Source organism: Octopus sinensis, linkage group LG2 (assembly GCF_006345805.1).
Source record: "Octopus sinensis linkage group LG2, ASM634580v1, whole genome shotgun sequence".
NCBI classification, from domain to species: Eukaryota; Metazoa; Mollusca; class Cephalopoda; order Octopoda; family Octopodidae; genus Octopus; species Octopus sinensis.
This window is the reverse complement of record NC_042998.1, coordinates 61600854-61617089: the sequence shown is the minus strand read 5'-3', so window position 1 is coordinate 61617089 and position 16236 is coordinate 61600854.

Here is a 16236-nt window from a genome sequence, read left to right as displayed (position 1 = left end):
TCATACTTTAACCCCTCAGATCCATGCATAAAGCTCTACCACTCATAGGTTTCTTAGTGGTGCAAACTGCCTGGCAACCTCACTAGTGCTGGTGGCATGAAAAAACAAAGTACCCAATACAAGTTGTCTTGTGGTTTGTGTTAAGAAGGGTATCTGGCCATTGAAACTAGGCTAAAGTAGACAGTGGAGCATGATGTAGTCCTTGGAACCATCAGAGCCTATCAAACCATTCAACCAGCATGGAACATGAATTTTAAACGATGGTGGTGATGATGATGATGATGACGATGATGACAAGGATTCCTGAGAAGGATGTTAAAGAGATTAGTCAGTACCAACTAATGCAACACTTCAACATTGGTGGGAAGGTTTTGAATTAGAATGAAGGATGAAAGATATTATTGTGAAGAACAGGTTTGTTGATACATCTATATAAAAAACTGGGGTTCTTGAAATTTTAGGAAGCATTGAGCTTGTACTGAGGGTTTAGCAGTCCATTCAATGGTGTAAAAAGAACAAGGGATATGTTGATGTCATCTGGTTAGAGTTAGCTAATATCTAGGGGTCAATTTCCCATTGCAGAATTCCGCAAACCTTTTAGAAAGAAGTTTACATAATTTGTGAATTGTGCTTTTATTGTTTAACCTTTCAAACACACTATATAAACCTTCCCATCAACATTGAAGTATGATATTAGTCAGCACTGACTAATCTCTTTAACATTGTGGAGTGGTTGGCATTAAAAAGGACATCCAGCTGTAGAAACCATGCCGATTCAGATTGGAAGCTGGTGCAGCTCTTCATCTTACCACTTTCAGTCAAACCGCCTGACCCATTCCAGCATGGAAGGCAGACACTAAATGATGTTGATGATAATGATATATATATATATATATATATATATACACGTAAAAAACACCCACTACACTAATGGAGTGGTTGGCGTTAGGAAGGGCATCCAGCTGTAGAAACACTGCCAAATCAGACTAGAGCCTGGTGCAGCCTCCATGGCTTACCAGACCCCGGTCGAATCGTCCAACCCATGCTAGCATGGAAAACGGACGTTAAATGATGATGGTGATGATATATATATCTATATATCTATATATCTATATATATATAATCATTTTTTAATTTTGCATATTTCTACTGTTCCACTTACAGACTGAACTTGTAATGTATGAATCAGCCGACCGATTTCTCTTTCTGAAAATCCTAGTTTACCCAGATTATCCTTTAAGCATTTACTAACAAAACCTAGTGCTCCAATTGTTATTGGTATGAATATGAATTCTGGAGTTTTCGAAGTAGTTGTCTATAGATATCCTCTTTTTCTTTGATTTCCAAAGAGATATTTATATCTGCAGGATAGCTGACCTTTATGATGGTACATACATACATACATACATACATGCATACGTACGGACGTATGGTTTTTATGTGTATATATATATAAGTTTTACAGATTTATATGTACGTACGTATGTATGTATGTATGTATGTATGTATGTATGTATGTATGTATGTATGCATGCATGCATGCATGCATGTATGCCATTGTTCAGTTTTATTTCAAGTGTAGCAAGTCATAAAAGGCAGCAATATGATGTAATGGTTGTTTACCCAAACAAGTATAATTGTTGGTAATCTCATTGGTTAAAATTACTGCCCATATACAAATTCTAAACTTACGTCAAAGAAACCTTTCACAAAATATGGTTCTTAGAATTTGGATATGAGCAGTTATAAAAAATCCTGAGTTTTGGGAAATTACTCAGTGTTTGTAGGATGTTACTAAACTCCACGACACTCACTCATTGAGATATTAGCTATTTTTTATGCCATGTCTATGATAAAAATCCAACAAGACTTATTTGAATTGTTGTGAACTCTAGTAGTTAGTATGAAGGATTAGCTAATGTGAATTTTAAGTCGTAAAGCACTATGACAAAATGACTTTACTTTCCAATTGTACTATAAATGCTAAATGTACATAAATAAAATAATGTAGTAATTATTTTCTCTTACTTCACGTTCTTCAAATTGTTAATGAAATTTATTTCTGCAATTATGAAACTGTGGTTAAAAAAACACAAATTTATTTATCTTCAACATACATGCATGCATAAAATGTCCATTAGCGTTTCAAAGTATATATTTCTCGCTATGATGTTTATGTAACTGGAGTCAGGATTTATGTATAATGATAACACTTATAAGTAAGTTATAAGTGACATGTTTATCAATATATATTCCTACTTCAAAAGTAAAATATATTTACCTATTTCCAAATAGGAAACATAAAAATATAGTGTTATGCAAACAGTAACCAAACCAGCAATAAAACAAGATTTCTTGCCAATAGAGAAAGAGTTGGTTTCTAACCAAGATCCAAGGTTCCTTCATTGGAATTTCAACAGGGTATTTTTGTTTGTTTGCTTGTATGTATATATGTGCAGATTTGTATGTTTTATGTGTGTATTCTGAATCATATAGTTGCATATCTAGATATGCTCATATAGATTTAAATGATAAACTTCTGGGAAGTTTTACAGATTTATAGTTTGAGTGATGGATTGTATCTATAGTCATTGAAATGTATGTATGTATTTGCAGACCTTTTAGTTTTCATTTACCAAATATACTCATAAGGTTTTGTTTAGTCTAGGACTATACTAGAAGACACTTGCCCAAGTTGTCGTGATGTGGGACTGAACAGAAAACTTTGTGACTGGGAAGCAATGGTTTTAACCACACGACCACACCTATGCCTGTTGTCACTCTTATGCCTTCACTTTTTACAAAGAAAAAGAAAATTAAGCTGAAAATAGGACTAGAGATATGTTAAGACAATAGCAATGCTTGGCAAGATTGAACAAAGGAGAAATTGATAAAGAAAAATCTCTGCCACAAATGTCTGAGTGGCACAAGACTATAATATGAGGGAGGTCATGTAGTTGAGGCATAAGACCTAAGATTTCTCACAAGAAACCATCAAAAGTATATAATGAACAAGAGTACATAATACAAAAAAAAAAAAGATACAGTATCACCATCTGTTTATCATTGTAAATATATACACATTGTTCGGAGGCAAAAACAATATATATTGGAGAGAGAGACAAGCATCATTACTGCAGTGGCTTATGGGAATGACAGGTACATTTTTAGCACAAATCTATGAAGAATCTATCTAAGACAATTCCAGTTTCATGCTTTCTCATGATGTGTATACATTTGGTATGATATACAGATGGCAATTTTGATTTAAAGTTGTTTCAATTGCTTTTACTGAGCTTAACAGAGTGTTCAGAAGTTGCAAAGAAACAGTTACTGATATTGTTTCTTGGCTGTTGAACCTTAACCAAATGTAAATATATATACAGCCATGACAGAGTTAGAACTTTCATACACTGGAAATTATTGCAGGATTATGGAATAGCGACAGAAAGAGGGGTTATAAATATACACCAGTAAAGGTTTTGGGGTAGGATGAAAATGAGCGCTCTCTGAAATTAAATGATTCATAGGCACAGGAGTGGCTGTGTGGTAAGAAGCACGCTTCCCAACCACATGGTTCTCGGTTCAGTCCCACTGCATGGCACCGTGGGCAAGTGTCTTCTACTATAGACTCGGGCCGACCAAAGTCTTGTGAGTGGATTTGGTAGATGGAAACTGAAAGAAAGATGTCGTATATATGTGTGTGAGTGTGTGTGTGTGTGTGTGCGTGTGTGTGTGTGTATGTGTGTGTGTATGTGTATATATGTTGTGTGTGTGTGTGTATTTGTGTGTGCATGTGTTTGTGTTTGTCCCCCCCCCACCATCGCTTGACAACTGGTGTTGGTGTGTTCACATCCCTGTAACTTATCGAGTCAGCAAAAGTGATCAATAGAATAAGTACTAGGCTTACAAAGAATAAGTCCTGGAGTCAATTTGTTCGACTAAAGGCGGTGTTCCAGCATGGCCACAGTCAGATGACTGAAACAAATAAAAGAATAAAAGGATAATATATTCAGAGAGATCAAAGGGAATCAACATGATAATACTCGCTTCTAATTGTGGCATAAGTCCGATGCCACTGTCGCCTAACTGGGTCCCATGCAGGTGGCACATAAAAAGTACTATCCGAACGTGATAGCTGTCAGGCCTGCCTGACTGACTCCTGTGCCGGTGGCATGTAAAAAGCATCCACTACACTCTCAGAGTGGTTGGCGTTAGGAAGGGCATCCAGCTGTAGAAACATTGCCAGATCAGAGTGGAACCTGGTGCAGCCACTGGCTCTCCAGACCTCAGTCAAACCGTTCAACCCATGCCAGCATGGAAAGTGGATATTAAACGATGATGAGGAGCAGGGGGAGGGTAAGTTGATTATATCGCCCCTATGTTCAAATGGTAATTATTTTATCGATCCCAAATGGATTAAAGGGAAAGTTGACCTTGGTAGAATTTGAACTCAGAATGTAAAGCCAAACGAAATACTGCTAAGCATTTTGCCTGGTGTGTTAACGATTCTGCCAGCTCACCACCTGAAATCTGCAGAAGTATATTGGGAATGAATATGCCTGCCATCAATCTAGTTCTAGTTGTCCACCATGCACAAAATGACGTATTATTCTTTGGCAGATATCAGCATGCATCAGCAAATAATTCATTTGCTGAATTTGTAAATGTGAGACTGAGGTGGGCCAAAAGTATAGGGCCAGTGAGGTCATACAAACAGCTGAGCGGCCTTGCATAAAGGAGAGGAGCAAGGGAGGTCTTGTGAGTAGAAGGATGACTAGTGTCGTCATCTTTTGTTTTGCTCGAGACTGACATGGCAGGTGTTGATATCAGGGAATTTGATGCTAGGTTCTGGTCAGAGTTTAGGCAGGTAAGGGCTCCTACAGATATATCCCATGAGGTAGGGGACTTAAATTGTTTTCTCCATACCATACAATAAATAAGAGCCAAAAACTCTAGTTAGTCTCATTAGTCCAGGGTAGAAATGGACAAACCATTCTAATATAAATAACTGAGAATAAGAATTACAATATAAACATAGGCACAGGAGTGGCTGTGTGGTACGTAGCTTGCTTACCAACCACATGGCTCTGGTTTCAGTCCCACTGCATGGTACCTTGGGCAAGTATCTTCTACTATAGCCTTGAGAGAAGAGTCCATGATGTGCGGTAGGAAGTACATAATATTTATTATATGATTAGAAAAGTTAGTTGAAGGTAGAGGGGGAGAGTTAAAGATATAATTTTAGCAGAGGGGTGATGTTCTGATTGTGAGGTTAATGAAAGGCAGAGAGAGAGGGGAGAGAAAGAAAGAGAGAAGGGAGAAAGAGAGGGAGAGAGGAGAGAGAGGAAGAGAGAGAGGGAGAGGGAGAGATATAATGAGGATGATGGCGGAGGTGGTGGTGGTGATTGGATAGTGAAAAATGTAATTTAAAAAAATAACTAAGTTTTTTATATCACCTATCACTTAACGTTTGTGCATAAATGCAATTCTGTGAAATATTCACACTTATTTATGTGACAGATACATGCAATTTAACTAAAATTTATATCATATGTATGGGATATTTTTTTGTTTATGGGGAAAATGGAAAAATAAGTGGGAATATATATTTTATGAGTGCTGTGTATTAAGTCTATAAAATTGTGCATAAATTATATAAAAAAGCATTAAGTAATCACTGAATTCCAGTTTCTTTCACTTTTCAGTGAGTAGCAGATGAGCGACTATCTTTCCCTGCACACACAACACAGGCTATGGTTTCAGGTTTTTTCAAGTTTTCAGAAATAAGCCAATACATTTACCATTAGTTCCATGAAATATTCACAGGTCCCGCAAGTGATTGTAATAATGAAATCTTTTTAATATTATTTACTCAAGAAAACTTTTCATTTTCACATTTCCCTTACCTCTCTATTTTACTTTTACTTATCGTCTCCCATTCTTCTTCTTTCTATGTTTCTTTGCTCTCTCTCTCTCCTACTTATTCTCCCCCACTTTCTATCAGTCATCCCCATGTTATATATATCTACCTTGCTATCTGTTTGTCTCTCTCTATCTGTCTGTCTCTGTCTCTCTTTCTCTCTCTCTCTCTGTCATTCCCTCTGTCTCTACTGTTTGCTTTTCTCTCTCCCACACTTCCTCTTTCTACATTCGTATAGTCTCTTTTCAACTTATTCTCCTTCCCTTTCTCTCAATTTTGCATTAACCCTCCTGTCTATCTTTGAGTCTTCCTCTCTCTCTATATCTACCTTTCTATCTGTCTATCTGCTTCTCTCTCTATCTCTATTTCTGTCTTTCTCTCTCTTTCCTTGTCTTTTCATTTGCATTTCCCTCTTACACTCTTCCTCCTCCCACTGCTGCAACTTCCTCTTTTTCTCTCTTAGACTTCCTCCTTTATCTTCTGAATCATATTCATGTTTCGCTTGGCTCTCAATTTTACTCTTCCTTATCCTCTCCCACTCTTCTTCTTTCTATGTTTACTTATTCTCTCTTCTTTTTCTTCTCCCCTCTTTCTATCAGTCATCCCCTCTTTATATATCCATCGTTGTAACTGTCTGTCTGTCTGTCTCTCTCTCTCTCTCTCTCTCCCTCCCTCTCTCTTTTTAACTTATTTTCCTTCTTTCTCTGTGAATTCTCTATCAATCCTCCTGTCTATTATAAAAAAATTGTTTTTTTAAAAATAATAATTATTATATAATTATAATAATTAATAAAATGTTTGTAGCATTATTTACTCAAGAACCTCTTCATATTCAAATTTCACTCGGCTCTCTTCTCTGTTATTATTATATATAGCAATGAGCTGGCAGAATCATTAGCATGCCGGGTAGAATGCTGGAGTGGTATTTCACATGCCCTTACATCCTGATTCAAGTGCCGCCGGGGACAACTTTACCTTTCATCCCTTCGGGATTGATAAATTAAGTACCAGTGAAACACTGGAGTTGATATCATCAATTGGTCTCCTCCCCAAAAATTTCAGGGTTTGTGCATATAGTAGAAAGGATTATTATATACATCACGGCTCTGTTGTCTCTATTATTTTCTCTCACAGCATTTCAACTGCTGCCTCAACTTTTGTCCATTTCCGTTTTCTTCACTACTTCATTTTGTTTTCCTGACCACTTCTCCTGTCTAATTATTATGAGTGATTTGAAAAAACTGATTAATTTTTATCCACCATTTATTTCAAATACCTAAATAATACATGATATAATATAATCTTAAAAAATAAGAAATTTAAATGGTAAAAATTTCCTGTTCAACAGAAAAAGCGTTCAACAAAATGTTCAATCTTTAAATATCTTTTATTAAAAAAATTTATCTTTTACAGAAAGAGATTTAATAAAATGTTGAGCCTTCAAAAGTTGGAAACTAGAATTGAAAAAATTAAAAAATTTCAATTGGTATTTTCTTTCCTTTAATTTGTTTTGCTTGTTTCAGTCATTTGACTGCAGCCATGCTGGAGCACCACTTTTAGTCGAGTAAATCGACCCCAAGACTTATTCTTTGTAAGCCTAGTACTTATTCTATCAGTCTCATTTGTCAAACCTCTGAGTTACGGGGACGTAAAAACACCAGCATCGGTTGTCAAGTGATGTTGGGAGAACAAACACAAACACACACACGTACAGACACACACACACACACACACACATATCATCATCATCATCATCATCATCATCCTTTAACATCCGCTTTCCATGCTAGCATGGGTTGGACGATTTGACTGAGGAATGGCGAACCAGATGGCTGCACCAGGTTCCAATCTGATCTGGCAGAGTTTCTACAGATGGATGCCCTTCCTAATGCCAACTACTTCGAGAGTGTAGTGGGGGCTTTTATGTGCCACTAGCACGAGGGCCAGTCTGGCGGTACTGGCAATGGCCATGCTTGAAACAGTGTTTTTTACGTGCCACCTATAACCTGTCTCCCTACAATATACAAAGCCTTTACTGCAATAATATCACAAAGATTGAGCAAGCTTCTGGAAGAAAACAACCTGTTTCCAGAAGAGTAAAAGGGATGCTGCAAGGGCTCATATGGCTGTAAAGATCAACGAATGATCAATAAAGCCATAACTGAAGACAGCCGCAGAAAGAAGAAAGGCTTAAATATGGCCTGGATCGACTACCGAAAGGCTTTTGATAGCATTCCCCACACGTGGATCATCGAAACACTAGCCATTAACAACGTAGCACCAACAATTATAAAATACATAAGACACTCTATGAATAAATGGCAGACAGTGCTACAGCTCCAAACAAAAGAGGGACTCGTGAAAACTAAAGCCACCCCCATTAGAAGGGGAATATTCCAGGGAGGCACGCTCTCTCCACTCCTTTTCTGCTTGGCATTGACACCTCAATCAGATATGCTAAATAGAACTGGATGTGAATACAAATGTTATGGCAAAACGATCAGCCACCTTTTATATATGGATGACCTAAAACTATATGCTACAAATGATAAACAGCTGGAAACACTACTACAGACAGTATATGGTTTTACCAAAGAAACAGATATGAAACTTGGATTAGAAAAATGTGCCAAAGCAACCCTGAAAAGAGGAAAACTAGTTAAGAGTAGCAACATCGCACAAGATAAAGCCAATGAAATAAGAGAATTAGACCAAAGCCAAGCATACAAATATTTAGGAATCCATGAACTAGACATGACACAACACACACAAATGAAAGAGAAAATAAAGAAAGAATACTATAGATGAGTTAGATCAATACTAAAAAGAGAGCTCAATGCTAAAAACAAGATAATAGGTATTAACACTTTAGCCATACCAGTTAAAAGTTACAGCTACAATATCCTTAACTGGACACTAAATGAACTAACCAAAATAGATAGGAAAACAAGATAAATAATGACAGGATCTAGGATGCACCATCCAAAATCTGACATAGAAAGGCTATATATACAACGTATAGAAGGTGGTAGAGGCCTTATCCATCTGGAAAACTATTATAATATCACCACCATAGGACTGCAAATATACCTACTTCAGAAGCAAGGAAAACTGATACAAATAGCCACAAAACACAAGCAAAACAAAAAACTATTCTCAGTATTTAAGGAAGCTGACAAATACAAACAAGAAGTCACACTACCAAACAAATATGTAGAAGAAGAAGAAGAAGAAGAAGAAGAAGAAGAAGAAGAAGAAGAAGAAGAAGAAGAAGAAGAAGAAGAAGAAGAAGAAGAAGAAGAAGAAGAAGAAGAAGAAGAAGAAGAAGAAGAAGACGAAGAAGAAGAAACAAAAGCTATAAAACAATTGAAAACCAAACTAAAACTAGAACAGCAACGGACCATGATAAAATGATGGCAAGAAAAGCCCCTTCATGGTAAATACTGGACTAAACTAAATGCAAAAGAAATAAACAGAGAAAAATTCCAGCAATGTTTGAGAAGCTCAAGAATCAAACCAGAGACGGAGGGATTTTTAATTGCAGCACAAAACCAAAGCCTCCCCACCAGAAATTACCAAAGACATATAATGAAAATAAACATAACAAGTAACTGCAGAATATGTGGAGATGGGCAAGAAACAATAAATCATATTATCTCTGGCTGCCCAGTCCTGGCTAAGAAGGAATATACTCACAGATACGACAGAGTTGGGACTTACATACATTGGAAGCTATGCGAATACTATGGAATAACAGAAAAAAGATGGTATAGGCACACGCCTGAAAAGGTCACAGAAAACGAGAAAGCAACCATACTTTGGGATATGCCAATACACACAGATAGAGAAATTATGGCCAATAGGCCAGATATAGTTGTCAAAGATCATGAAGAAAGAAAATGATTTCTAATTGATGTATCAATACCAGCAGATGACAACATTTCTCTAAAAGAAATGGAGAAACTTTCAAAATACACAGACCTGGAAATAGAGGTAACTCGAATGTGGAATCTAAAAACAGAAACAATTCCTATCATAGTAGGTGCATTAGGTATGATAAAAAAATATTCAGACAAATACATAACAAAAACACCAGGACGTACAAATATATATAACATACAGAAAATTGCACTACTGGGCACTCCACACATCCTACATAAAACACTTTCAATACAGTAACCATGAGAGCATCACAACAAACCACATACCCAAGGCACATAGAGCTGTGATTGGAAGTGAAGTGAAAGCATGATATAAAAATTTAAATACTGAATAATAATAATAATAATAATAATAATAATAATAATAATAATAATATAATGACAATAATCACAAGACAACTAAATAATATTAATAATTATTTATTTTGTTTTCATAAGGGTGCTTGACAGGAGTGAAAATAATAATGATGTAATCAACTTTATTGTTTGTTTGGAGAGAAGAAAGAATTCCTCCTTGAAGATTGTTATTCCCTGAAACATTGTGACAGAATTCATTATAGGAAGTAAAATCAGGAAAGAGATATACTTCCAAACAAACTCTCTCACATTCCCTTTCTCCCTCTCTTCCTCACCTTTCTCTCACTTCCTCACCTCTCTCTCTCTTCCTCACACTCTCTCTTCCTCACTCTCTCTCTCCCCCTCTTCCCCACCCCTCTCTTCCTCACTGTCTTCCTTTCTCACCTCTCACTCTTCCTCACCTCTCACTCTTCCTCACCTCTCTCTCTTCTTCACCCTCTCTCTCTTCTTCATCTTTCTCTCCCTTCATCACCTCTCTCTCCCCCTCTCTTCCCCATTCCCCCTCTCTTCCTCACTCTCTTCCTTCCTCACCTCTCTCTCTTCCTCACCTCTCTCTTCCTCACTTCTCTTCTTCCTTGCCCTCTCTCATGCCTCTCTGTCTTTGTCTATCTCCTCTCTCCCGTCTGTCTCCCTCACTCTCTCCTTCTCTCCTTCTTCTCTCTATCTTTGTCTGTCTATCGCTCCCCCTCACTCTCCCCTTTCCCTCCACCCCCTCCCTCCCCCGTCACTCTCATCCCCCTCTCTCCTAAAATAAATGGTGACTGATTAAAAAGTTTTAGAAAACAATTTTATTCGAGATAAGTTTCCTTGCGTCAAACTCCGGATCTCCCCTGCAAATATATTTGTATTTACAGCAACGTGGATAAGCAGCATTTGGCTCTACTCTGGCCGGATAACAATTGCGTATCTTCTTTACTTTCAGGTCACCACAGCTGTCAAACAACAAAATGAAGAAAGTAGAAGAAACAGAAAGAAAAGACCACATAAATAAAAGGTCGTAGTGGTGAGACTAAATGTAAACTGGTACAGAGGTAAACAAAGCAATGGACGAGTAAAATGTCACAGGGATAGGTAGATAAACAGAGAGACATGGATACATTTACCAGCAGGTAAATAGGTAAATGAACAGATTATAATTAACCCTTTTGTTACCAACCCAGGTGAAACCGGCTCTGGCTCTGTAGTTCAAATGTCTTGTTTTCATAAGTTTAGAATTAAAATCTTCCACCAAACCTTAGTCACAATTTATGTTCCTATCACTAGTTGAATGATAACTGAGTTATTTTACTAAATTCTTTGTTATATTTAAAGTAACTGGAAGAAGCACAAACCATCTTAAAATAAATACAGTAATGAAAAGGTTAAAGAGTGGACATTAAACAAAAAGTATTCTTACTCTGAGCAAAAACGTGTGGTTTTATTCACATTTTTGTTGAAGATACATAAGCAGTAATGACAGTTTGCGTCTTGCCAAAATTGATCCTTAGACACAGTTGGAGGACAACCTGGCACAATGAGAAATTAAAGTTAATATTGGATTTTGCAAAAGAGGCAGTGAGCTAGAAGAATTGTTAGCGTGACAGGTGATATGCTTTGATGCTTTTATTCTTTTAATTGTTTCAGTCATTTGGCTGCAGCCATGCTGGAGCACTGCCTTTAGTTGAACAAATCAATCCAAGGACATATTCTTTGTAAACCTAGTACTTATTCTATCGGTCTCTTTTGTCAAACCACTAAGTTGCAGGGATGTAAGCACATCAACATCTGTCATCAAGTGATGGTGGGGGGACAAACACAGACACAGAAACATATACACACATATACACACATATACACATACACGCATGCACGCGCGCACACACACACACACACACACACACACACACACACACACACACACACACACACACACACACACACATAATAGAAATATGTTACAAAAAGAAAAAAGCAATGATTAGTAATTTACGAAATCGGTATGCTTTTAAATCTCTTTAGCAATTCACAATAATGACTTTTATTACTTTTATTCCTACCTCAGTTCATCTAATTGTATATATCTATCGTTACTTTTCATAAAATGCCTTTACTTTTTTGATTTCCAATGTGCATTTTTGCTTAATTTTCTTCTTACTTTCCCCTTACATACATACATACATATATATATGTATATGTATGTATATATATATATATATATATATATATATATATATATATATATATATACAGATAACTGGCTTCTTTCAGTTTTCATCTACCAAATCCACTCACAAAGCTTTGGTTGGCTCGAGGCTATAGTAGAAGACACTTGCCCAAGGTGCCATGCCGTGGGACTGAACCCAGAACCATGCAGTTGGAAAGCAAGCTTCTTACCTCACATCCATGCCTGTGCTTAGTGACATCTTTAAATGATTATTCTGGAGCATATTCACCATCTACTTCAATCACTGCTTCCCATTTGCTTGGCAGACGGTCAGACCATCATTTAAAAATGTTTTTAATTATGCACTAACCTCATAGTATAAGGGTAGCAAAATACCTTGTGGTTGGTGCAGGTATGGCACCATTGTAATCATGTGGTTCCAGGTTCAATCCCATTGCATGGTACCTTGGGTAAGTGCCTTTTACAATAGCCCTGGATCAACCAATGTGTTGTGAATATATATATCCTTTCTACTATAGATTCAAGGTCTGAAAATTTTGGGGAGGGGTTAAGTCGATTATATCAACCCCGGTATTCAACTGGTACTTAATTTATCGACTTCGATTGTGAATGTATATACATATACATATTTATACTTACATACGGACACACACACGCACACATATATAAAGGGTGCACTTGGTAAATTGTTGCCATTTTATAATTATTATTTTATGCATATACACTGTTTTTCATTTTGCCCCCTACACAGTATAGTAGGGTCAGTTGGGCATCGTCTGTGAGAAAAACAGCACCATGATGCAATTCACTCTGCCAGAAATTTGGAAACAACATGCCGTTCTGCTTGGAATTGGTGCTGGAAGCTCCAATGTGAACATTTCCGAGTGTTTGGGTGTCAGTTTGAGGACAGTGCAATCTGAGGATGTGTACCAAGAGTGATAAAAATCAAACATCCAGTCAACATCATCGTGTTTGGAGTGATCACTAGTGATGACAATGTTATGCCTCCATTCATCTTCACACAAGGCTTCACACTCAACATGGCTTCAGACTCAATACGGAGGCCTACATCAAGTGCCTGGAGGAGGTAGTACTGCCCTGGGTCAAGAGGGTGGTTATTAGAAGACCTTATGTCTGACAATAGGACTTGCCACACAAGCAGGAGAACCCAGTCAATTTCTGTGACCACATCACTCTTAATACCTGGCCATTTAACTCCCCAGACTGGAACTCCCTTGAAAAATTTTATGTGGGGTGCAGTTGAGCAAGAGACCTACAAAACAGTTGGTAACACCAAAGATGAACTGAAGGCAGGGATTATAGCAGCATTGACCAACTTAAAAAAAGAGACCATCCAGATGTTGCAGGAGATTCTGAAATCATCTGGTGGCCATGGCTGAAGCCAATGGCGATTTTATTGAATGAATTTATTCTTTCGTAGTTCAAGATATTTTTATGTAATTTTGGTAAATATATCTGATAAAATGAGACATCAATGTCATTTTCACTTTTCAGTTATTTAGATGACAGTTTATTCACTGCACCCTGTATATATATATATATATATATCATCATCATCATCGTCGTTTAATGTCTGCTTTCCATGCTAGCATGGGTTGGACGATTTGAGTGAGAACTGGCGAACTACATGGCTGCACCAGGCTCCAATCTTGATCTGGCAGAGTTTCTACAGCTTGATGCCCTTCCTAACACCAACCACTCCGAGAATGTAGTGGGTGCTTTAACATGCCACCAGTACAAGGACCAGTCAAGCGGTACCAGCAGCAGCCACACTCAAATGGTGTTTGTTACATGCCACCTGCATAGAAGCCAGTCCAGCAGCACTGGCAACGACCTCACTCGAATATTTTTTTCACATGCTACTCGCACAAGTGCCAGTAAGGCAACGCTGGTAATGATCACACTCAAATGGTGCCTCTTATGTGCCACCGGCACAGAAGCCAGTTAGCTGCTCTGGCAACGATCATGTTCGGATGGTGCTCTTAGTGCACCACTAGCATGGATGCCAGTCATTAAATTCGATTTTATTTCACTTGCCTCAACAGGTTTTTGCAAGCAGAGCTTAGTGTCCAATGAAGGAAAGGTACGCGTAAGTGGGCTGGTTACACCACTGGCATAGGCCACGAGGTAATGGTCTCACTTGGCTTGCTGGGTCTTCTCAAGCACAGCATATTTCCAAAAGTCTCGGTCACTAATCATTGCCTCGGTGAGGCCTAATATTTGAAGGTTGTGCTTTAACATTTCATCCCAGGTCTTCCTGGGTCTACCTCTTCCACAGGTTCCCTCAACCATAAGGGTGTGGCACTTTTTCACACAGATATCCTCATCCATTCTCACTACATGACGATACCAGCATAGTTGTCTCTCTTGCACACCACATCTGATGCTTCTTAGGTCCAACTTATACTCTGTTGAGTATGCACACTGACATTACACATCCATCGGATCATACTGGCTTCATTCCTTGTGAGCTTACACATGTCCTCAGCAGTCACGGCCTATGTATCATGGCTGTTCATACACATGCGTCATACAGTCTACCTTTTACTCTGAGCGAGAGGCCCTTTGTTACTAGCAGAGGTAAGAGCTCTCTGAACTCTGAACAGTAGAGGTCAGAGCCCAGGCTATTCTTATTCTAGCAGCTACACTTTCAGCGCACCCTCCCCTGCTACTGACTTGGTCACATAGGTAATGGAAGCTATCAACTACTTCTAGTTTTTCTCCCTGGAATGTGACGGAAGTTGTTCTCTGCACATTTTCAGTGTTATTTATTGCACCCGAGCATCTGCCACATACAAAAACTATCCTCCCAGGTAGCCTTCTTTTGATATTGCTGCACCTCTTATGTGTCCATAGCTTACACTAGGTACATCTTATAGAGTTTCTACCTATGCCTTTTCTATAGATCGGGCAGGGCCATCTACCTGAAGGGATTTGTGGTTTGCCTGCTTTTCTACTTATTAGGACTTTGGTTTTAGCTAGGTTGACTCTAAGGCCCTTCGATTCTAATCCTTGTTTCCACACCTGAAACTTCTCGAGTTCTGATAGGGACTCAGCAATTAGAGCAAGGTCGTCAGCATAGAGGAGCTCCCAGGGGCATCCTGTCTTGAATTCCTCTGTTAATGCCTGGAGGACTATGATAAATAGGAGGTGGGTAAGGACTGAACCTTGGTGGACCCCTACCTCCACTCGGAACTCTTCACTGTACTCATTGCCAACCCTCATCTTACTGACAGCGTCCCTGTACATGGCTTGCACAGCTCTCACTAACCATTCTTCTATCCCTAGTTTCCTCATTGACCATCAGATAATGGATCTGGGGACCTTGTTAAAGGCTTTCTCCATGTCAACAAAATCCAGGTACAGAGGTTTATATTTGGCTAGGTATTTCTCCTGCAGCTGTCTTACCAGAAATATAACATCAGTGGTGCTTTTCCCTGGCATAAACCCAAACTGCATCTCATCTAAACTGACTTTCTCCCTAATTAGTTGGGGTATGACCCTCTCCATAACATTCATTACTTGATCTAACAACTTGATACCTCTGTAATTATTTGTATCTAAAGCGTCACATTTACCTTTGTAGCAGTTGACTATGGTGTTACTACCCCAGTCATTGGGTATGACTCCTTCGTGTATCACCTAGTTAACTATACGAATGACTAGGCTATAGATATTTTGAGCATCTCTGCAGTGATTCCTGATGGGCCAGGGGCTTTCCCTGTCTTCATATTCTTTATTGCTTTATCTACCAAGGTACTGTCAACTCAGATAGCTGGTCCCTCTGTTGGGTCGACATTTGGTAGACTCTCTTTCTCCCATTCATTTTC